Source organism: Canis lupus, chromosome 3 (genome assembly GCF_003254725.2).
Source record: "Canis lupus dingo isolate Sandy chromosome 3, ASM325472v2, whole genome shotgun sequence".
NCBI classification, from domain to species: domain Eukaryota; kingdom Metazoa; phylum Chordata; class Mammalia; order Carnivora; family Canidae; genus Canis; species Canis lupus.
The window spans coordinates 84,220,059-84,244,214 of NC_064245.1; the positions used below are offsets into that span (position 1 = coordinate 84,220,059).

Below are 24,156 nucleotides of genomic sequence, written 5' to 3' on the forward strand. Positions count from 1 at the left end.
CGCTGCTCCGGTTTCCTCCGCGCGGAGCACAGAGCTGCAGCTGCGAGAAGGAACCAGCCGCGGGGGGGGGGGGGGGGGGGGGGGGTGCTGTCCCATAAACGGAGATGGGCCAGCGACGGGTGTTCAGCCCAGCGGAGGAACTCCCCCGAGCCCCACCCCAGCAGGTGTTTCCTGGGCCCTTCCAGGTGTACGCTTGCCCGAGAAAACACGAGAGGCCACTGGAGTTAGCATTTCCGACTCGCAGGGAACAGCGGGGCAGGGGAAGCGTGTCCCGCGGATCGCCGGGCCCAGGACTGTCGCCGGGCAGGTGCTGCGGGGGGGTGGGGGTGGGGGCAGAGAGGTCGGCCAGGCTGTGGCACCGTGCACCCAGGGCAGAGGCGGGCACAGGTGCATAGCAGGTGCTGGACCCCCGGGAGGGGGCAGGGGGGCCCCGGGGACACCACAGGACACTCCAGTGGGAGGGTCGGCGCCCCACATGGGCCTCAGGGCGCCAACACCAGGCAAGGGGCCTGTATTCCACTTCTGGAAACTCGGGGGTGCGGGGGAGAAGTCACGTCTCCAGTCTCTGAGCCCCCCCGCCACCCACGGCTCTTGGCCCCTTGGCCTGTAGGACACCAGCCGCTGGCCTTGTCCCCGAGGCTCCTGCCTGCATGGTGCCCCCCCCACCACCACCCCCTCCCGTCTCCCTCTGGCCAGGCCCCTCGGGGTGGCCTCGGTCTGGCGGCATCATGGGACATGCACAGGTTCTGGAGAGTACCCCAGACCCCGCATCGGGCTCCCCGCAGGAAGCCTGGTTCTCCCTCTGCCTGTGTCTCTGCCTCTCTCTGTGTCTCTCATGAATAAATAAATAAAATAAAAAAAAAGAAAATTTTTCTTAGCATTCAGAGGCTGGAAGTCCAAGATCAAGGTGTTGGTGGGGCTGGTTCCCTTTTGGGGCCGAGGGGCACTCTGCTCTAGCCTCTCCCCGATACCAGTGGCCGGCTGGCCGCCTTTGACGCTCCTCGGCCGGTAGATGCGTCCCCCCGTCTCTCCCTTTGTGCTCACGCAGTGCTCCCTGGTGCTCACGCCCCCGTGCCCCGATCTCCCGTTCCTGTAAAGATGCCAGCCGTGGTGGGTTGGGGCCCACCCCAGTGACCTCATCCTAGCTGAGGGCGTCTGCGATGACCCCATCTCCGAGTAAGGTCACGTCCTGAGGTCCTGGGGGTTAGGCCTTCAACATGTGAATTTGAGGGACGCCTGGCTGGCTCATTGGTTGAGCATCTGCCTTCGGCCCAGGGCGTCATCCCGGGGTCCTGGAATCGAGTCCTGTATCAGCCTCCCAGCAGGGAGCCTGCTCCTCCCTCTGCCTGTGTCTCTGCTTCTCTCTCTCTGTGTCTCTCATGAATAAATAAATAAAATCTTTTAAAAACAAAACAACACAAAACAAAACATATGACTTTGAGGAAGGGGGTGTACCGTTCAACACAGAGCAGTGGCTTCAGGCCTAGTTCTCCAGCCCTCTGTGAGATGGGCACAAACCACTGTGCCCGTGAAGTATGTGCTCATCTCCCGTGCTGTTTCCATCAAATGCACGATCCTCTGGTTGCTCAGCTCATGTCAGAAAGCGGTTTCAATGTGTGTGTCTCTTTCCTGTCTTCACAGCTCTTTGAGGTCGAGTCTTTTTTTTTTTTTTTTTTTTTTTAATGGGGCACCTGGATGGTTCAGTCAATGAATCGTCTGCCTTCAGCTCAGGTCATGATCCCGGGGTCCTGGGTTTGAGCCCCACATCAGGCTCCCTGCTCAATGGGAAGCCTGCTTCTCCCTCTCCCTCTGCTGTTCCCCCTGCTTATCCACGCTCTCTTCTCTCTCTCTCTGTCAAGTAAATAAAATCTTTTTTTTTTTTTTTATTTGAGAGAGAGAACACGTGAGCCCAGTGCAGGGGCGTGAGGCAAAGGGAGAGGGAGAGAGAACCCCAAGCAGACTCCATGGAGCGTTGAGCCCGTCACAGGGCTCGATTCCACAACCCTGAGCTCATGACCTGAGCCAAAACCAAGAGTCAGATGCTTAACTGACTGAGCCACCCAGGCGCCCCTTGAGGTGGGTATTTTTTTAAGATTTTATTTATTTATTTATTTATTCATGAGCGACACACAGAGAGAGGCAGAGATACAGGCAGAGGGAGAAGCAGGCTCCATGCAGGGAGCCCAATGCTGGACTCGATCCCAGGACCAGGGAGCATCACCTGAGCCAAAGGCAGAGGCTCAACCACTGAGTCACCCAGAGGCCCCCAAAGGGATATTCTTTTTTTTGTTGACCTTTGAACCTTTTATTGGCCTCCTGCTCCTCAAAGGGTACCCTGTTTTGCTGTCTCAGTGCCTCAGAATTTTGGTGTCATTGGTCTCAGACACCACCTTGCCATCCACGGCCTTGCGGGTGGTGGTCTTCTGGATGGCCTGCAAGGAGTTGCTGTTGTCCAGGGCGTCAGTAAGACTGAAGTCCTCCCTGTCTTCCAACAGGTGACGATAGGTGGCAGGCTCAGCCTCCAGCTTGACCTTGACATTCAGCAGGGCCTCCTACTCCTGGGCCTGGGGCTCCCCTCTGCCCGGGTCTGGGACAGCTTGAACTCCAGGTGCAGCAGGACCCCACTGAGTGGCTCCATCTGCATCACGTAGTGGTGCACGTAGTCTCAACCTCCCTCAGGCTGTTCCCCAAACAGGCTGTTCAGGTTTCTCATGGAGTCCAGGTTGATCTCCAAGGACTGGGCGGTACGTCTCAGCTCCGTGAGGGTCACCTCAGCTTCTCCGATCTCAGCGGCCTGTGTGGTGACTCTCCTCCATCTGCTGGGACCAGTACTTGTCCAGCTCCTCCCAGTTCTTCTGAGCCAGCTCGTCATCTGGGCCCGGATATCTGCCATGATCTTGCGGAGGCCCTGAGATTTGGGGGCATCCAACCCCACCATCAACCCAGAGTTGGCAATTTGGTTTTGTGGGCCCTTTACTTCCTCCTCATGGTTCTTCTTCATGAAGAGCAGCTCCTCCTTGAGAGCCTCGATCTCTGTCTCTAGCTGCAGCCGAGTGACATTGGTGTCATCAAGGACTTTGCGGAGCCCATGGATGTCACTCTCCACAGACTGGCACATGGCCAGCTCCGTCTCATACTTGACTCGGAAGTCGTCAACAGCAAGCCGGGCATTGTCAATCTGCAGAACGATGCGGGCGTTGCCCACAGCACTTGCAAAAATCTGAGCCCTCAGGTCCTTGATGGTCTTGAGGTTATGCCCTCAGTCTCTGACCTGGGGTCCCTCCCTCTCCAAGTGTTCCCAGATTTTCATCTCCAGCCTCTGATTATCAGCCTCCAGTCTCCTCACCCTTTCCTGGTAGGAGGCCATGTGGTCATTCAGGTCTTGCCTGGTCTCCTTCTCGCCCTGGATGCCCCCTATGCCCGCCAGACCCCCAGCCATCACTGTGGCCTGGTCCCTGGACCCCCAGCTGCCCTGGAAGCTGCTGGAGCCAGATACAGAGATCCAGGAGCCCGAGCCCCCTGCGCCTGCATAGACGCTAGCTGCACTGCTGCTGATCGGCTGGACCCAGTGGCTGGGTGACTGCATGGAGCCCAGGGACCGATAGTTGAAAGAGAAGGTGGAGCGGGTGGTGAAGCTCACCCTGTTCAGAGAGTAAGAGGGTGACACGGGAGGCCAGGACTCAGGCTTGGGCCAGGAACCAAGGGGGGTATTCTTAACCTCATTTTATGGTTGACAGAGGTTGAGAAACCTGCCCAGAGCCACATCCACTCATGAGGGCAGAGCAGGAAGTCCCAGCTGAGACACACGCATGCACTGGCCCCTTCAGAGGAGGGACAGGTGAGTGAGGTGCAGGACAGGGGCCCATCTGAAAAAGTCCCTAATAGAAAACTGAGCCCCTTATAGGGACTGAGCAGGTGCCCTGGTCTTCTAGCAAGCTCTGACCCCCACCATCTGACTCCCTGCCATCTGATCCCCACCAGCCAGCCTCCACCATCTGACTCCTCACCATCTGACCCATCTCCATCTGACCCCCACCATGTGATCCCGACCGTCTGACCTCTACCATCTGACCCCTTGCCATCTGACTCCCACTATCTGACCCTCTACAATCTGACTCCCCACCACCTGACCCATCTCCATCTGACCCCCACCATCTGACCTCCACAATCTGACTCCCACCATCTGACCCCCACCATCTGACCTCCACCATCTGACCCCCACCACCTGACCCACCTCCATCTGACCCCTCCACTCCACCCCCACCTGCACCATCTGACCCCTCACAGGAACAGTTTTGTGCAGCATTGCTTCACATTTGCAAACCTTCCTGCTTGCTGTTCCTGTCCCCCCCCCCCTTAGATCCGAAGCACCCGCAGGGCAGGCCCAGGAGCGTCTGCATGCTCCAGTGTGCCCTGCACAGGGTCCACCCAGACAGGTGCCAATGATACCACCAGCCCCCAAACTGTTTGAACAAAAGCCCAGATGGAAATGGATGCCATGGGGTAGTTACATCATTTTCCCCACCCTGCCCCCTGATACTTTAAACAGGTGGGCTCGCCAGGTTTTCATCACTCATAAAACCGCAAAGTCAATGTTGCTATTTCTTCTTTCTGAAGCTCCATCACACCCTAGTGACTTGTTAGTAGACATCTGGGACTTCACCCGCCCCCAAGTGGCCCCTGCCAGGTGTTGGGGGCAGGGCGGGTTTTCATGCCTCCCTGTCTCTCCCACCGGGTGAGCTTCCATAGTGTGAACTGGGTCCTGCTGATTCACGAGGGGCTGGGATGGGCGGCTGGCATGCTGGCCCCACCGACGGGGCTGGAGAACCAGTGTCACCGGAGGAAGAAAAACGCTGCCACTGTGTCCTGCAGCCCCTGGTGCCGAGCTGCTTGCGCAATGCAAGACCAAGGCCAAAGGTGGGGGGCTCTGCACAGGTGCACTCAGGGCACATGGGACAATGTGTTTGGGCCTATTATTGTCAGTTCCAATCTGTCAATTTCTTATTTTTTCCTTGGCAATAACAAATTACACTTATTAACTATGAAAATACTCTTTTTTATTGAATTTCTTGTGGGAAAGATAATCTCGTTAAAGTGAGTTGGAAACCCCAGTTCCTGGCCCTCTTACCCCTCTTTTTTTTTTTTTTTTTTTTTAGATTTTATTTATTTATTCATGACAGAGAGAGAGAGAGAGAGGCAGAGACACAGGCAGAGGGAGAAGCAGGCTCCATGTAGGGAGCCCAACAGGGGACTTGATCCCAGGTCTCCAGGATCACGCCCTGGGCTGAAGGCGGCGCTAAACCACTGAGCCACCTGGGCTGCCCATCCTTCGTTTTTACAGGGGGAATTTTGAGAAATTTTGGGATCCTGGACAATGGCTGATTTTTTATCGAGGAGGGTGGTGGTGCTGGACCCCGGCTGAGCAACAGACGCTTGAGCAAGAAATAAATGCTTGACATATGTCACTGAGCTTTGAATGATTTGTTACACAGCATTACCGTGGCCATAGCTGACTGACTCAGCGCCCTTTCCTGTTGCCTACCTCCCCGCTCTGTGCACCTCCCATCCTTTCTCCTGTCTTCTCTCTGTCAAAATCTTTCAGCCTTGGGCCACCTGCATGGCTCCGTGGGTTAAGCACCTGCCTTCGGCTCAGGTCGTGATCCCAGGTCATGATCGAGCCCCGTGTTGGGCTCCCTGCTCGGCGGGGAGTCTGCCTCTCCCTCTCCCTCTGCCTACTGCTCCCCCTGCTTGTTCTCTCTCTCTGTCAAATAAATAAATCTTAAAAAAAAAAAATCTTTCAGCTTAAAAGGTCTGAGGCCAACATCTCACCTCTCAGAATAAATGAAAATTACAGACTTTTCGCTTCTCAAATGTCTCTTCGTGGAAAGACAGCCTTCGCTGTTAGGATTGCAGGAACCAGCTAGCAGATGACGAAGGCACCTAAAACTGGGGACATATTTTTTATTTTTAGGTCTCCTGATTTCACAGTCCTAGCAGCCTAGGTGGGGCTGACCCTGACACACAGCTGATTTTAGGGGGGAAGGCTTAAAATACTGAAAGAAGGACTTGGCCAAAGCTATGCTTCTGTTTCATTCCATCATTGGCTCCGAAGAAGCTGAAGCATGAGTTTGCAATTCTAGCCGGTGCATGAGGACTTCTCCCTTTCCCGAGCTCTCCCGGAAAGTTTGGCCAGATCCCCAGCCCAAATGGCAGCATGTGCTCGGGAAGATGATTAATGTTAGCGCGAGGCTCCAGAGAATCTCTCAGGGCCCTTTTGTTTATTAAATAGAAAAATTCATGTTTAAATATAATGTCAAGGGGATGACACGGACCAACATGATCCAAGACAGACTGCCGGCCCTAACCATTGATAACTACGTGTTCTTCAAGTTTTGACTTCTGGGCTGAGAGCCCTTAAAGCTTTTCCAGGAAGTCTCAAGCTACTCAAGGAAGAGGTCAAGGGAGGCCGGCAAGGCCTGTCTATTTCTTGCCATCATCTGCTCTTCATGGCAAAGGCTGTAGCTTTCATGCTGCAGATAAAGTACATAGTCGGGTCAAAGTCAGGATCCGTAGAAGGGGGCCGATCCTGACTGCCTGGCCTGGGCTAGAGAACACCCATGGGAGCCATGACTCTCTGTTCGGTCTTTCCCTCCTTTAGCGAAGAGTTATTGAGAACCTCCGCCGTGCCGAGCCCCCGAGCCCCGCTCCAGGACAATGCTCAGGCTCCCTGGTTGGGTCCTGGAGGTGCAGACACACACGAACACAGAAGAGTGGTTTGGCAATATGGACTATGAAGGAAACAAAAGAGGACAATATGGTACCTGTGGCCAAGAGGGGATGCGCTACACCTGGGTCAGGTGGCCAGGAACGAACAGAAGCTGAAGCGTCCAGGCTGCTTGCCCTGTGACAACACTACTGTAAGAACTTCACGCATATTTGCTGGTTTGAGCCTCACAGCAACTCTGGGGGAGGTACTACTCCTGCCCAAGAGGTGAAGTAACCTGCCCTGAATCACAGGGCTGGGAAGTACAGGAGCTGGGTTGCAGGCCCAGGCCTTGGCGCCACGGTTCTCACATTTACCTGCTACACCAACATGCTACCTCATGGAGCAGGTGACGTCAGAGCTGAACCCGAAGTAATAGGAGGGGGGCCCACATGAAGATCCGGGGAAGAGTGGGGCCACTGCAGTCCCATAGGCAAGAGATGACGGAGACATAGATCAAGGTAGCAGCAATGGGCACAGTGACAAGTGGCAGTTCGGGGATCCGTGTTCACTCTTGGGGTCATTCTCCATTTCAACGTCATTTGTCCTGCTAACCTCTAAGCTCCGCGAGCACCTGTGCCTCGTCTGTTTTCCTCATCTTATGTCCCGATGCTTCATACGGGGCCGAGCTCATAGACAGATTTAGTAATTCTTTTTAGATTAATGAATTCATTTAACTGGAGGGCACCCGGGTGGCTCAGGAGGTTAAGTGTCCGGGCTCTGCGTTCAGCGGGGAGGCCGCTTGGATACTCTCTCTCTCTCTCTCTCTGTGCCTCCCCCCTTAAATAAGTAATTGCATCTTTTTTTAATAAAAATTTATTTTTTTTTGGTGTTCAATTTGCCAACATATAGCATAACACCCAGTGCTCATCCCACCAAGTGCCCCCCTCAGTGCCCATCACCCATTTACCCCCACCCCCCGCCCACCTCCCCTTCCACCACCCCTAGTTCGTTTCCCAGAGTTAGGAGTCTCTCATGTTCTGTCTCCCTTTCTGATATTTCCCACTCATTTGCATCTTTTTTAAAAAATGAATGAGTGGGACGCCTGGGTGGCTCAGTCGGTTAAGCATCTGCTTTTGGCTCAGGTCATGATCTCAGGGTCCTGGGGTTGAGCTCAAGTCCTGGGGTCCCTGCTCAGTGGGGAGCTTGCTTCTCCCTGTCCCTTGGCCTGCTGCTCCCCCTGCTTGTGCTCTCTCTCAAATAAATACATAAAATCTTTTTTAAAAACATTTATGAACATTGGACCAGTCTGATGTTACTTTGAATCTCAAGTCCTTCACCTGTTAACTGTTGGACCTTGGTTACTTAACCTCTCTGATCCTCACTTTGATTTTTCCAAACAGTGGGAGCTATAAGACAGTCCCAAGGTTGGGTGTCAAGAGAATTAAATGAGATAGATTATGTAGAGTCAAGCACAAGACTGCCGTAGGACAGGCTTACGGAAATGGCGGTGTCTGAGTTGTTTTCCCTACAACACACACAGCACGGTTGTTCTAGGGACATGAACCCATTGTAGAATTTCCAGTTGAAAGGGCCTTAAGGGGCCCCTGGGTGGCTCAGTGGTTGAGCATCTGTCTTTGGCCCAGGGTGTGACCCTGTAGACCCGGGATCGAGTCCCACATCGGGCTCCCTGCATGGAGCCTGCTTCTCCCTCTGCCTGTGTCTCTGCCTCTCTCTCTCTCTCTCTCTCTGTGTATCTCTCATGAATAAATGAAATTAAAAAAAAAAAAAAGAATAAAGGGACTTTAAGTCCTTGTGACCCCAAGTGTGGTCCAAGGACCTGCCCATCCGTGTCCTCTGGGAGACTGTGAGAGATAAAGGAACTCACACCTCAGACCCACTGCATCTGAGTCTCTGGAGGAGAGACCCAGTTATCTGTATATTTAATGAGCACAGCCCACCCCCTCATCTTGTGTGATTCTTATTATCAAAGAAAACGTTGGGATAGCTGAGCTGGCTCCAGTCCGAGATCCCACCTCCCAGTACTGCTCTGAACACAGGGACCCCAGCCCCCAACCCTGCGCTTGCTGCCTGGCCCTCCGCACGCCCACCCGCCTGCTCCCACTGCCATGGCTCAGGCCCTGCTGCTCCTAACGAGCCCCTGGCAACCTGACAACCACCCCATTAGCCGTCCATGCTGGGCCATCAGCTGGGCTTGGGATGGTCCAGTAGCATCGCACACAGTGGGAGCACGACCCGGGCTGGCTCAGCCCCCGATGTCACCGAGGGGGACACCGAGCTCCCCTCCTGCCTGAGGAAACACAAGGGAACAGGAAGCTGCCTGACGGGAAGGCAGCCTCACTTCTAAATCCCAAGCTACATAAACCCTAAAGGTGACGTCTAAGCCGGGACAAGTTCCTACCACCCCATCAAACGTTTTCCAGGCACATCCACACTCACTGCTCATTAACCAACTCGGAGCCCAGGGTGTCATAAAAATGTGTTCATTTCTAAGACACGATCGAAACTTCCAGAAACTAAATTTTCTTCTCCTCATTGGTGCAGAACTCACCCTAGTGAGGCGCAGGAACCTGCTTTTCATCCTTGGTGACTATTCATTTGGATCTGCCAGGCGCTCTGAGACGAGAATGCCTTGCCCACCACCCCGTACCACCTTCGCTTGGCACCTCAATACATCTGCTTTTTTTTTTTAATTTTTATTTATTTATGATAGTCACAGAGAGAGAGAGAGAGAGAGAGAGAGAGAGACAGGCAGAGACACAGGCAGAGGGAGAAGCAGGCTCCATGCACCGGGAGCCCGACATGGGACTCGATCCCGGGTCTCCAGGATCGCGCCCTGGGCCAAAAGCAGACGCCAAACCGCTGCGCCATCCAGGGATCCCTACATCTGCTTTTAAAAATCAGTTAGGGACCGTCCGCACGGGGGTGATGGGCTGAGTAATCACGCTGAGACATACCTTCAGCGAGGCAGGGACCTGCTCTCTCTGCCACCAGCACCCTCCCCGGCACGAAGTGGACATTCGTTTATATTGCTTGATAAATGCCCTCGAATACAGAGACGTGAGTGGACTTGAAAAGATGCTCATCAAGATGATGACTGGGGGCAGGGGGGGGGCGCCTGGGTGGCTCAGTGGTTGAGCGTCTGCCTTGGGCTCAGGAGTGACCCCGGGGTCCTGGGATCGAGTCCCGCACCAGAATCCCCGCAGGGAGCCTGCTTCTCCCTCTGCCTGTGTCTCTGCCTCTCTCTGTGTCTCTCATGAACAAATAAATTTTAAAAAAAGAAAAAGAGATGGTAAGTGGAGGCCACATGGGGTTCCTGCTTTTACCCAGGCTGTCTGCCTGAGCCTTCACTGTGCCCTGGCTCACCTTGAGCTACATCAGACAAGAAAATCTGGGGGGAGCGCCGGATCCTGGGCAGCCACTCTGGAAAACTGTGTGGAGGTTCCTCAAAGAGTTAAAAATAGACCTGCCCTACGACCCAGCAATTGCCCTGCTGGGGATTTACCCCAAAGATACAGATGCAGTGAAACGCAGGGACACCTGCACCCCGATGTTTATAGCAGCAATGGCCACGATAGCCAAACTGTGGAAGGAGCCTCGGTGTCCATCAACAAATGAATGGATAGAGAAGCTGTCGTCTATGCATACAGTGGGATATTCCTCAGGCATCAGAAACGACAAATACCCACCATTTGCTTCAACATGGATGGACCTGGAGGGGATTATGCTGAGTGAAGTAAGTCAGTCGGAGAAGGACAAACATTCTATGGTCTCATTCATTTGGGGAATATAAAAAATAGTGAAAAGGAATAAAGGGGAAAGGAGAAAAAACGAGTGGGAAATATCAGAAAGGGAGACAGAACATGAGAGACACCTAACTCTGGGAAACGACCAAGGGATAGTGGAAAGGGAGGTGGGCAAGGGTTTGGGGTGACTGGGTGACGGGCACTGAGGGGGGCACTTGATGGGATGAGCACTGGGTGTTATTCTAGATGTTGGCAAATTGAACTCCAATAAAAAAAATTAAAAAAAAAACAAGATATGTGCAAGGAAGTTAAATTAAAATCCATATTTTCTGATTGGGTTTTTTCACTGAACAATTAAATATACATGGTTTTCCTTGGCTTGAAATTTATGGCCTTGTTGACCTATAATCATGCCTTCTTACTGTGTGTATTATAGAGCAAATTCCATTAAATCTAAGTTTCCTGCAGTTAAAAAAGAAAAAAGAAAGAAAGAAAGAAAGAAAGAAAGAAAGAAAGAAAGAAAGAAAGAAAGAAAGAAAGAAAGAAAGAAAGAAAGAAAGAAAGAAAGAAAGAAAGAAAGAAAGAAAGAGAAAATCCGGTTTCCAGGCCAAGTTCAAACTTGCTGCCACCTACTGGCTGAGACTTAACACCTGAGTCCATTTAAATTTCAACCAGGCCCAGGTGAAACTTAAAACATTTGCAGAAAGTTATGGAAACAAGGTCAATTAAAAAAGACTTGGCGGTGATATTCCATTTTCAAGAAGAATGAACATAAATTGTTTGGGATTAAGTGTTTTAAAGGCTTAGATTATAAATTAGGGCTCAACGAAATCTCCAGTCAACAAACTACGTTACAGGCTCATATGATGGATGTGCTGTTTCTGCCGGACTTTTCGGCCACTCCTCCACAGTCTGTGAGTTTGGAAAAAAGCAAGTTGGGTCTGAATGTGTCTCCTGAAGACACTGCAGCTCAGAAATGTAGAGATTCAGAAGGCTGGCAGGTACAGCAGTCTGCTCAGTAGGATAAGCCAGGAAATCCATCCTCCCTGTTCCCCACAGTGGGGGGGGGGGGAGAGAATATTTACTATACTTTTTGAATATCTGATCTTTCATGGAGGGGGTTGTGCTTGCAGAGAAACGCAGAGCCCTTCACACTACCTCCCGCTGCATATCAGGGGAAGGTCTGGTCCAAGAAGTAAAATTGCCCCAGAAAGAAAAGGCCTGGACACACACACTCACACACACATTCTTCATTTCAAAGATTCTTCCAAGACTCAGGTGGCTCAGGAATGGCCACTAAGAAACTGATGGTCCTAAAAAAAATAAAATAAAAATAAAAATAAAAAAAAGAAACTGATGGTCCTAGAATGGGCCCTGACTTTTAGACACCGACAGATCCGACGTCTGGTTGCTGATTCTTCAGACTGATGTGGAGCCACGAGCCCACTCTGGGCCGGGGGCAGGAGGGCACACGAGGCTGTGGTCCAGGAAATACTCTGCTTCCTGGAAAAGAGATTTAGGGCCTCTGAGGTTCTCCTTGAGGACAGGTGTGCCTGTGTGTGCGTGACTTAAGAGTGGCCTCTTGCACAACCTCTCGCTGTCTGGCATTGCCAAACCGTCCCCGCACCCCACCTCGACCCCCACCCAGTGACCCTGGGCAGTCTCCCTACAGCTCATCGTTCTACAAACTCATCCAATAAAGATTTATGGAGCCATAGCAGGCCCTGGGAACACAGGGGCGAGTGAGACAGCCTCTCCTCTCTAGGCCTCGCCTTCTGGCCCGAGAGAAAGGCAATAGGCAAGCTCACAAGTGCAGAAGCAGTAAGTGCTACACAGAAAAGAAAACGGGGGATGAAGGTTGGTGCTTTGATTGGCTCCACCCCAGACCCAGATTCCTAAATACGCAGAGAAGGCAGGGGAGATCACTTAACGAAAATCTTTTTTTTTTTTTTTTGTTAAATTTTTATTTATTTATGATAGTCACACACACAGAGAGAGAGAGGCAGAGACACAGGCAGAGGGAGAAGCAGGCTCCATGCACCAGGAGCCCGACGTGGGATTCGATCCCGGGTCTCCAGGATCCCGCCCTGGGCCAAAGGCAGGCACCAAACCGCTGTGCCACCCAGGGATCCCCTTTTATTTCTTTTAATAAAAAGCACACATATCTTTGTCCTGTCTCTCCTTGTTTCTTTTCTTTTTTCTTTTTTTAAGATTTTATTTATTTATTTATTCGTGACAGACACACAGAGAGATGAGACACAGGCAGAGAGAGAAGCAGGCTCCCTGCAGGGAGCCTGATGGGGGACTCGATTCCAGGACCCCGGGGTCATGGCCCGAGCCCAAGGCAGGTGCCCAACCGCTGAGCCACCCGGGGATCCCCTTATGAAAATCTTGAGAAGAAGGTGCAGAGGCCGCGGGGGAGGAGTTACAAATGATCGGCGCTGTGGGAAACAGGGAGAGGGGACTGACCATCAGCAGGGACAGCAACTTGGGGCAGGCCAACTTCCCCCGGGTGCCGTCCTAGGCACTTCTCAGAGGTGACGCAGTCCTGGTGATGGGCCTGTGGATCGGTAGCATCAGTAGTCCCAACTCAAAGAAAACCCACAGAGGGGTTAAAAGACTTGCCCAAGTTTACATAGCCCCCCCAAAAAATTTTTTTTTTAAATTTAAAAATATATTTTAAAAAAAGCAGAACCAGGAATGGGACCCAGGCAGTCAGCTCCAGAGCCCATGCGCCTCACTATGCGCCCTGCGGATGGTCCTGCGGCTCTGAGCCCTGGTGCCAAGCGGGGCCCCACACGTGATAGGTGTTCGCTGTTGGTGGAAGGAATAATAAGTAAACGGAGCACTGGTTTTGCCTGCGTGAGTTTCTTATCCTCAGACCACAAGTGCCTTGTTTTCTGGGAAGATGCTTTATCCTGCTTCCCTGTCCTCCCAGGCTGGAGGTTCCTAGCGGGCAAGGACATTTTTTATTTTTAGGGGGAAATGAATACATGATCACGATGAAAAAGAAAGGCCCTCGCCACCCGCCTTAGATGTGATGCCCTTTAAATTTGTACCACGAGCAGCACATTGGAAACAACCTTTCTGGGCGATTCTGAGGACATCGCCTGTCTCCCCGCTCTCCTGGGAAAGGAGTCTTCATGCCACTCACCCAGCAGTGGGTGAGGGCCACCGGGTCCCACAGGCTGCAGACCCGCAGATGCAAGCTGGCAGCTGCCCACAGAGTGGGGACGAGGGCTCTGGGTCCTGAGGGCTGGAGGGACAGGGGAAGCCTATGGCCTGAGGCTAGTCCTGTCCCTGGCACCAGCGGGCATCGCCCAGGTGCGGCATAGCAGCTCCGCCGGTGGGTGCCTTTCCTGTAAGTAAGCCCCGTGCTTGAGCGTGAGCGGGACCTCGGGGCAGAGGAGACCCACGGCGTCCTTCAGTCACCCACGCCCTTACCCATCCCTTCGGGACACCGCTGAGCCCTTACCAAGTGCTGGTCACTCAGTGCTAGGGGTTTGGAAAAAGAGAGACCAAGCAATCATCCTCGTTACTGAAAGGTCAGGGAGCCAAGAGCACCCAATGAGGGTGGTGGTGGAGGGTGAGGAAGAGACCCGGGACAGCTCCCAGATGAAGTGATAATCGGGGCCGACCCCAGTAGAGCAAATAGGAGTTCAAGGTGATGAGGGTCAAGGGGAAAGGCATGAAGGCAGAAGGAAGAGACAGGGCGAAGGTGGTGAGGAGCGGTTGACCCAGGCGGTGTGGCTGGTGCCGAAGTCGGGGGACGACGGACAGATGAGGCTGGAGAGACAAGCAGGGCCCACCCCTGTGGGACTTTAGGATTTGTTAGGAATCTTGTCCTTCACACTAGGGCACTGACAATCCAGTAACAGGGAAGGGGTTGAGGGGACAGAGATGTGATGCATTTCTATTGTAGAGAGGTCCCCTGGCTGCTGCGTGGGCGAAGCCGACTCGTGGAGAGGCTAGTGGAGAACTCCATACGAGAGATGCTGGACGTCTGGATGGTGGAGGATGGCCTTGGCCAAGGATAGCGTGAAGAGACGCGTAGGACCCGAGTCAGCAAGACAGCTGTGATCAGAGCAGGTTCAGAAATGTACTTTATAGTCCCACTCCTCCCACCGTGGGACAACTGCGAGGCTTCCGAGGCCCTAGGTCCTCGGTCTTCTTGGAGGCCTTTCCCCACATTCATGTCAGGTACCCACATCCCACGTTAAATAAACGTGGTTCTGCAGTAAAAAAAAAAAAAAAAAAAAAATTTGTTTTGAAAAGATTCTTATAATTTTGCCTTTTGAAGTATTCAGCTACATGTTTAATACACTTACGCGGTCAGGGTCTTAGCAGTCTTTGGGCATAGCCAAAAATCTTAGCCAAGTGAGAAAACCTAACCATAAATCATTTCCAAATATAGTAAAATCTTATACCTTATTAGATTATACATCATACATATTATGCATTAATATTTTACTACATCAAATAAAATATAATAAAATGAAAGATATTTGAGTGTTACATTGGATGATTAATCAGGTTAACAGTGTAATATTTTGTGTCCATCTTGCCCCCGGCTCCTCTAGCCCTGCCTCCCCGCCCCTCCCTGGGCCTCACCTCCTCTCAGCCCCTGGTTGACCTTGGCTGTTGCCGGAACAGCCACCTGGGGCAGGAGCCCCCCGACAGCACCTCACCCGGGCTAGGTCTCTGCCCCGGGGCTTCCCTGCCTCCCCTTCCTCTAAGGGGCCTACGGAGGACCAAGGTGGTCCTTTATTTAGAAAGCACTCACCCCACGTAAGGAGCTCAAAAGGGTGAACTAGAATCGTGAGCCCTGAGTCTTGATTAGAATTGTTACAAGGGCACCCCTTGACCCCTCGACCATGGGGGAAGGATAAATGTTATCTCCCCCGCTCCCCAAGCAAGGGCACTGTTCTATTTCTGGTCGCGTCCTACTCGGCTTTCAGGGTGGTGCCCAGTGGGATGAACCGCCCAAGTGATGACCTTCCCAGGGCGCGTCTACGTGGCTCTCCCCCTTCCTCTGCACACCATTCCGGCCTCCGTCCACGGCTCCTTGGGTTCCTTTCACAAAATGAGCCATCTGCCTGTAAGCTGTCATCTCAGGCTCTGGCTTTTGAGGGAACGTAGGCTAAGACAGTTGGTACTGAAAGTGGTCTACAATGCAGGTGCCCCAGGGACACTGGGGGACATTGGTGACCGATGGATTTCCTCGGATCCCCTTTATCTGGAAGGGGCAGCAATTTGTCCTTTCTGGAACTGATGCCCAGGCCGGATCGGCGTTTGCGTTCCCTGCCCACAGCACCACCACCAGCGCGTAGGGCTTCGGCTCAAGCAACCGATTTATGGCGGAGAGGCCTGGCAGTGGGCGCATGGCCCTGAGATCCACGGGTTCTGCGTGTACAGTGTCACCTGGAAGCAGCTGCCTAATAGAATGATAGAAGGAACTATTAATGGTTCAGCTAAGATGCCAGCTCAGAGAAGCACCCTGGGGGTGGGGGGTGGGGGTGCTGTCCTTCAGGATGTCATACATGCACTGAAAGGTGCCCGGGTAGCTCAGTTGGTTGAGCCCCTGACTCTTGATTTCAACTTGGGTCACGACTTCGGGGTCACGGGATCAAGCCCCACATCGGGCTCCACACTCAGCGCAGAGTCTACTTGAGATTCTCTCTCTCCTTCTCCCTCTGCCTCTCCCCCGACTCACGCTTTCTCTCTCTTCCTCTCTAAATACATAAATAAAATCTTTAAAAAGAATGTCATACATGCACTGAATCATGGACCAAAAATATGCAACTCTCTTCCCAAGAGAGAATACTCAGGTCCGGGAAACAAAAGATTGAAGTGGGGTTTCTGCCTTTCACTATCCCTCCCAGGAGCCTGCTTACGGAGTTTGCTCCCTGCTCCTCAAGTTCAAGGCTTTGCCAGGGCCTGAGACTGGTGACTGGTGAATTGAGGGAACCCATGGTTTACGGCTTTCTGAAAAGGTGACGGATCTAGGGCGGGCAAGAGACAGAGGGAGGCGAAGAGGGGGAAGATGAAGACGAGGTGGCCTCCTGGAACTATCTGTGAGAGCTGTGGGTCCTGGGACCGGCCGTGCAGGTGGAGGTCACCGGCCAGAGGCCTCGAGGAAGTGGACGTGGGCATGACAAGATTCTGCACCCAATTCCACTGTGGGGTCCCCGCCACCCGCAGCAGCTAACTCTGGGGCCCCAGCTGCGTGTCCTACCACCTCACTCGGTTCTGACCTGGAGATAGCATCCCATCCCGATCCCACAGGTGGCGGGCTCAGCCCTACAAGACTGCATCCCTGCCCCCCTCCCCACCTTGGAAGTCCATTGCCAGTCCAGCTTGTCACCTGCCACTTCGGTTGCTCAAGGCAGAGCGGACGCACAGGGAGCGTTAGGTGTTCTTCAAATTTCTACTAATGAAACTGCTTTTGAGGAATTTCTGTGGTATTTATCGCCCAGTTCGATATTAAGCATCAGTGAGACCCGCAGGCAGTCAGGGACCCTGTGAGAACCCGGCTCCAGACGGGCTTGATCTCCTCCGAGCTGTGCGGGCTGTAGGTGAGCCTTCTGGGCCACAGGGGGACATTTTTCTGATCCTGTCCCTCATCTTCTGACCCACCAACTGGCTATGGATTGGGGGTTCCAACGCCCCCCCTCCTTGGGTTTGATTGATTTGCTAGAGCAGCTCATGGGACTCAGATGAACGTTTTACTCACTAGGTCACCAGCTTGTTGTTTATACAGGATATAACTTGGGAACAGCCACCCGGGAGAGACACATGGGGCAAGGGGGGGTAAAGGGTGTGGAGCCTCCATGCCCCCGCCTCCCGCCCCCTACCACCCCCCCACTGCGCGTGCCCTCTCTGAACCCCTCCTTTGGGGTGTTTAGGGAGTCGTCATTACGCAGTCACCACTGCTTAAATCATGGGCCTTTGGTGATTGAACTGAAACCTCCAGGGCCCTCCCCTCCCTGGTGCTTCAAGGCAGGGGGTGGGGTGGGGGGGAGGTGGCGGTGGGCCCCACCTGAGGGCTCACAACCCCGCAGAGGACTCCACTGGCCACCACCCCCTGCCTTAGGGACTTTGGAAAAGTCGTCTCATTAGCATAACAAAAGAAACGTCGACCTCATTTATCACAGGAAATTCCAAGGGTTTTAAAAGCTCTGCCAGAAATGACAAAGACCAAATATGTCTTTTTTTTTTTCAAGATTTACTTATTTATTTGAGAGAGAGAGAGAGAGGGAGAGAGAGCACACATGCGTGCAGGCAAAAGAGTGGGGGAGAGGGAGAGAGCAGCTTAAGCAGACTCCCCCCTGGGAGCAGAGTCGGCCGGTGGGGCTCCTCCCAGGACCCCAGACCCAAGTTCAGGACCTGAACCGAAACCAAGAGTCGCAGGCTTAACTGACTATGCCACCCAGGCAGGCACCCCTTTGAAGATTCATTTTTTAAAAGATTTTATTTATTTATTCATGAGAGACACAGAGAGAGGCAGAGACACAGGCAGAGGGAGAAGAGGCTCCCTGCGGGGAGCCCGAGGGGGACTTGATCCCGGGTCTCCAGGATCAGGCCCTGGTAGAAGGCGGTGCTAAATGCTGAACCACCCGGGCCACCCCAGCTCCTCTTTGTCCATGTGCATCAGTCAGTGGACACTGGGGCCCTTCCCATGGGCTGTTGTCGCGGCGCTGCTATAACCAACCCGGTGCACGTACCGCTTCAACTTTGTGTCTTTGTGTCCTTCGGGTGAATCCCCAGTGCTGCCATCCCGGGGTCACAGGGCATTTCTCTTTCTAACTTGTTGAGGAGCCTCCCCCCTGCTTCCCAGAGTGGCTGCGCCAGCTCGCGTTCCCACCAACAGTGCAAGAGGCTCCCCTTCCTCCGCATCCCCCCACACCTGTGACTCCTGTGCCCTTGATGTTGCTATCCTGACGGTGCGATCTCACCGCGGTTTTAATTCGCATTTCCCTGCTGCCCGCTGCCGAGCGACGTTGCGCATCTTTTCACGTGTCTCCTGGCCACCTGCAGGCCTTTGGAAAAAAATGTCTATTCGTGTCTTCTGCCCATTTCTTAACTGGATTGTTTGTTTTTTGAGCTCTAGCGTAGGAACTACTTATTAGGCTCGTTGCTGGAGGCAAAGGAAACAAAAGCAAAAATGAGCTTCTGGGACTTCATCAGGATAAAAAAGCTCTTGCTCTTTTATCAGGCAACAAAACTGAAAAGGAACCTATGGAATGGGAGAAGGTATTTGCAAACGACATATCAGATAAAGGGTTGGGATCCAAAAATCTATGAAGAGCCTTACTTTAATTTTATCTGCAAGGACGCTTTCTCCTAAGACGGGCCCCATTCACAGGTTTGAGGGATCAGAGTGTGGATATAACTTCTTGGGGCCACCATCCCCCCCGGTACATATGGACAGACCCGTCTGTTTATTCTTTCCCCGGATGATAGGCACCTGGGTTGTTTCCAGTGTGGGGAGCATGACAAATGCAGCCGCACTGAACGTCCGCAGGTCTTCGCTCGGACCTACGCTTCCACTGCCTTGAGTGTGGGACTGGGGGGGTCATCCCTTCACCTTGCAACACATGAGCCGCTTCGAGAAGCGCAAGTGGCCTGTCCCTCTCCGTCCACCTGTGGGTGGCCGTGCCCAGAGGCCCCGGGCCCCAGCCCTCGCCACTCGGCTCTGCCCCGGCTTCAGGCAGCTCTGGTGTGGTCCTCCGGCCCTGTGCGGTGGCCCGGGCCATCCTTCCAGCCTGGAGGACAGCTATAGGCCTGGGAGGAGGAGCCTGAGCAGCCCCCTGGGACCCAGTCTCCTTTGCCTGGGCCTGCGGGCTCAGGCCCTGACGTGGCCTTTCTCCTGCTGTCACAGGGGCCCCGGGGGAGCCTTGCACAGCCCCGCCCAGATGCCATTCCCTAATCAGCCTGTAGTTGCCTTATCTCGAGAAACAAATGAACAGTCCCCACGGCTAATCTGTTGGGGCTCCCCCACGGGGACAGGAGCTCCGACAGCCTGGCCTGTGTTTGGCTACACTTGTCCTCCTGGCCGTTCAAAGGAGCCTTCTGTTTAAGGTCAACATTTGCTTTCGAAACTTTCTTTGTTTGGCCTTTCTTTTTTTTCATTATTTGCTTCTGCTCTGTCCTTGCCCGGCGGCGTGAGAACGCCCGGATGCCGGGGCCCTAAGCCGCGGGCACCTGCGTGGGGCGGCCGTGAGATCCTGCGCACCTGCGTGACCCTCCAACACCGGCCTATGTGCCTGGACCGAGACCCTCAGACTCGGCAGATGGAGGAGCCAACGGAGCTGTGGGGAGCCTGGCCTGCTGGGGACTCACCTGTTTGGGGGTGGGGGGGTGGGGTGGGGGCTCCTACCCTGCAGGTGAGAAAGCTCCCCCGGGAACCGAGCCCTGAAGCATCTCCACCTCCTGCATCCACCGCTGGCTCTTTGATTTATTCATCTGTCCTTGACCTTCTGGCTACACTGCAGCACTAACTCAGCCTGTCAGAGGTGTCCTTGCTGTCATCCTTCCCCCTCCTGGACGCATTCCCATCCACTTAAAAAATTTTTTTTGGTGGGGAGTCCCTGGGTGGCTCAGTGGTTTGGCTCCATCTTTAGCCCAGGGCCTGATCCTGGAGACCCGGGATCGAGTCCCGCATGGGGCCCCCTGCATGGAGCCTGCTTCTCCCTCTGCCTGTGTCTCTGCCATTCTCTCTCTCTCTCTCTCTGTGTGTGTGTGTGTCTCTCATGAATAGATAAATAGAATCTTTTTTAAAAAAATGTGTGTAGATGCGTGGCAATGACAATGGATTTTAGTTTGCGAGGTTTACCTAAGCACTCGTCTTTGAAGTGTTTTTTTCATAGCATTACATTTTTTTTTTTGCTTGTTGATGTCTCCTTTTCCCTTACGCTTTTATTGTTTTGCTAAAATGTCTTCCTTCTCTAAGAGAGATAGCAGTTCTTGAATACTAGACTGCATATGCTTTGTATCGCCTCGTGAAGGCTCTCTACACTGTTTTGTTCTTGGCATATTGCCCTACGTCCCAAAGTTCTGTGGGAAATGTGGGTTCACAACTCTGCCGCTGTATAGACCGTTATGAGGGCTAAGATCTATATGATATAAAAATGGGGAAATGAAACCAAACTATCAAACCAAATTGTCAACCAGTTATCATTTTTTATTAACAAAGCAAAATTGCCTTGCCGCCCACTGGTTGTGCAGCGAAGTTGTGCATGGCAAGGATGCTTGTGGCAAAAATGCTGGATGCTCCTCCAGACGTAGAGAATGGTCGATGCAAAGGCCCTGGGGTGAGAGCACGTTTGGTGAAATCTGGGGAAGACAAGAGAAGCCGGTGTGTCTGGAAACCAGTGGGCCCAGGGTGAGGGCGAAAGATGAGGACCAAGAGGCCGCACGGCACGTTGGCGGGGACCAGGAGGGGGACTTAGGGAAGGGGGTCGGGGGCTTTCAGCAGCAGCAGGACACCTTTTGGAGGAATCCCCGTAAGAGGGCCCGGGAGGAAGCAGGAGCAGCTGTTGGGCGGCCACTGCGACGGCCAGTGGTGGCTTGGCTCCCGCGGTGGCGGAGCAGGTGACCGGGGTCACGGTTTGCAGGTGTTTCCCAGGACCTATTGCCTGGCCTTCGGGCTGGGCGAGTGGCGTGAGCCGGACAGAGGACCAGGACTGACTTGGAGTTTCCAAGGAGGCCCGCGAAGAACTGGGGGTGCCCTTTACCCAAAGCGGGCGGTGGGCTGGGGGCGCTGGGATGGGCCCGGGAGGATGTCGAAGGGTGGCCCTCAGGCGTCCCCAGTTCTGGGGACGTGGGGAGTCATCGCCGCAGGAGAGAGGCGGGAGCCACCACTGTGGGGGGTCGGCTGGGAGTCGAGGGGACAGGACTTCGCTCTGGGGCTGCCCCGGGGGGAGGTGGGGGCCACGGAGCCTTGAGCGTCCCTAACCTCCCTCCACCTCGGAAACGGTGGGTTGGCAAATATTTGTCTTTAAGAGCAGAAAATAAAGTGTTTTGCGTGCCTTCAGGTGCCGCTTTTGATCTTTTTTTTTTTTTTTAAGGTTTTATGTATTTATTCATGAGAGACACAGAGACAGAGAGAGAGAGAGGTAGAGACCCAGGGGGAGGGAGGGGCAGGCTCCATGCGGGGAGCCCGACGCGGGGCTCCATCCCGGGACCCCGGGGTCACGGCCTGGGCCCAAGGCAGACACCCAACCGCTGAGCCCCCAGGTGCCCTCCTCGATCTTTTGAAAGATCTGAGCTTTAGCCACACGGTTAGAAAGGGCCCCACCGGGCACAGCCCCGGGTAGGCCCGGTCCTCGCAGCGCGGCCCGCTGAGCGCAGCTCCCCTTGGGTGCCGGCGCCCTGCTCTTCACACCCAGCTGGGGGGCGCCTCTCGGGGCAGGAAGGGTTAAGCGGCACCCTCCCAAGGGGCGCCCGGCGTGAACACACATCCAGGGCAGCGGGGTGGCCACGGTGGCGATGGTGGAGCGTAGGAGGGTCGTGTGTGTGTGTGTGTGTGTGTGTGTGTGAGAGAGAGCCTGGGGGCTGTGCGGTCGGGGCCCCCCGGCTCACCTGGCACCCACAGGCCTCTTCCCCAGAGGAGCCCAAGTGTGGCTGGGTTCATTCAGATCTAAAATCCCGGCGAGGGGAGAAGCGGCCTCCGCAGAGCCAGGCCCCCCGGGAAGTGTCTCCGCGGAGAGATGCCGCTCACCGAGGCTCTTGTCATCAGCCATTCAGTCTCTGGGCTTGCACAATTGCTCTCATGAGAAAAGCTTAAAAATGAGCGGTTTTGGGCAGCCCGGGTGGCCCAGCGGTTGTGCACCTGCCTTCAGCCCAGGGCGTGATCCTGGGGACCCAGGATCGAGTCCCACGTCGGGCTCCCTGCATGGAGCCTGCTTCTCCCTCTGCCTGGGTCTCTGCCTCTCTCTCTCTGTGTGTGTGTGTGTCTCTCAGAAATAAATAAATAAAATCTTTAAAAAAAATGAGCAGTTTTGGCGTTTTTTTAAACCAAAGATTTTTTTTAAACTTAGTTTTTTTTTAACTAATATATATATATATATATTTTTTTTTTTTTCGTGCAACATTCCTCCAGCCTCTGGGTACACCAATTTCTTGGGTGCTTCGAGGCTCTGGGGTTTCTGACACGTTGTCAGTAACGGAGGCTTCTGTGCATCCTGTCCTTGCGCACGAACACGTGGCATTTTTCGACAGGCCACGCCACGGGCCCTGTAACACGCACCTGCCCAGCCCACTAGCCAGCGGTTTGGCATCGAAGGCCTCCCCGAGTGTAAAGAGAAATTTTCACTCTGTGTTGCTTCACAAAAAGCCCGGCCTGGGGCAGCCGGGTGGCTCGGTAGGTGGGGCCTGGACTCCCCATCTTGAGTTCAGATACAACAACAGCAACAACAATAGTAACACCTGTTCTAAGGCCACTATAGTGAGTTCACAGTGACTTGGAAAACAATGACGTTGGTTCAACAATCACCCTTGTGGAGTCAAGAGGCACTTCGCTCTTTCTGCCAGTCACTCCCATTTCTGTCTGGGGGGGATCCACGAGGCCCTCACTACTCGAAGTGGGTCCCCTGGGAGTTTGTTAGAGATGCAGGATCTCCACACCCAGGCCCACTGACCCCACTGACCTACTATAAAGTTTGAGAAGTGCTGCCCTGGGCTTGGGATTGGAACCTTCCTTGGTGATCCCATCAGGCTAGGACTTTAGGCTCCATCTACCTGCGGGAGGCTCCCAGATGTGTATCTCTAGCACAGGCCGCGCCCTGAGCTCCGGACCCAGACACCTGACTGCTCACTTGACATTTTAACTTAAAAACAAAGAGTTATCTCAGGACACCCAGGTGGCTCAGTGGTTTAGTGCCTCCTTCAGCCCAGGGCGTGATCCTGGAGACCCGGGATCGAGTCCTGCATCAGGCTCCCTGCACGGAGCCTGCTTCTCCCTCTGCTTCTCTCTCTCTTTCTCTGTATGTCTCTCAGGAATAAATAAACGAAATCTTAAAACAAAAAGAAAAAGAAATTGTTATCTCAGGACACCCGGGTGGCTCAGGGGTTGAGCATCTGCCTTTGACTCAGGTGGTGATCTCTGGGTCCTGGGATCGAGTCCCGCATCAGGGTCCCCGCAGGGAGCCTGCTTCTCCCTTTGCCTGGGTCTCTGCCTCTCTCTCTCTGTGTCTCAGGGATAAATAAATAAAATCTTAAAAAAGAAAAGACTAATAGTCATTTCAAAATTACCAGACCTAAAATCTACTCTGCATTCCCTCCTGCCCCTGCCAGCCCTCAGGCTCCTCATTCTTGCAAGTGGCACCTGCGTTCTCGGGGCTGCCCTCCCTGTGGGGGGACGTCCCCCTGAAGTGGCCCAACACAGCCGGCAGGACGGCTGCTGGATCGGCTTCCTGGGGCCCCGCTCAGCCTCGGTGCCCGCCTCTGGCTAGGCTGGCTCTTCCCCAAGGAGGGGCTTGCCCGCCCTCCCTCCCTCCCTCTCTCTCTCTCTCTCTCTGGAAAGTGGGCAGATGTGACGCTGCTGGGCTGTTTGGGTGCTCAGATGCCATGACCTCACCTCTAGATGAGCGACACTTTCAGGTCGAGCCCTTAGTAGGTACATACGTGTGTGCGTGCAGATAAATAAGGTTTGTGGATACGTCCGGCCTCTCTCCACTACAAGGA

The 24,156-nt window shown here is 53.7% G+C and overlaps 1 pseudogene; it reads right to left on the minus strand.

The window, feature by feature from the left end:
* Positions 1–2,348: 2,348 nt before the first annotated feature.
* On the minus strand, positions 2,349–18,478 carry LOC112653531 (keratin, type I cytoskeletal 18-like; annotated as a pseudogene).
* Between the last annotated feature and the right edge of the window lie 5,678 nt (positions 18,479–24,156).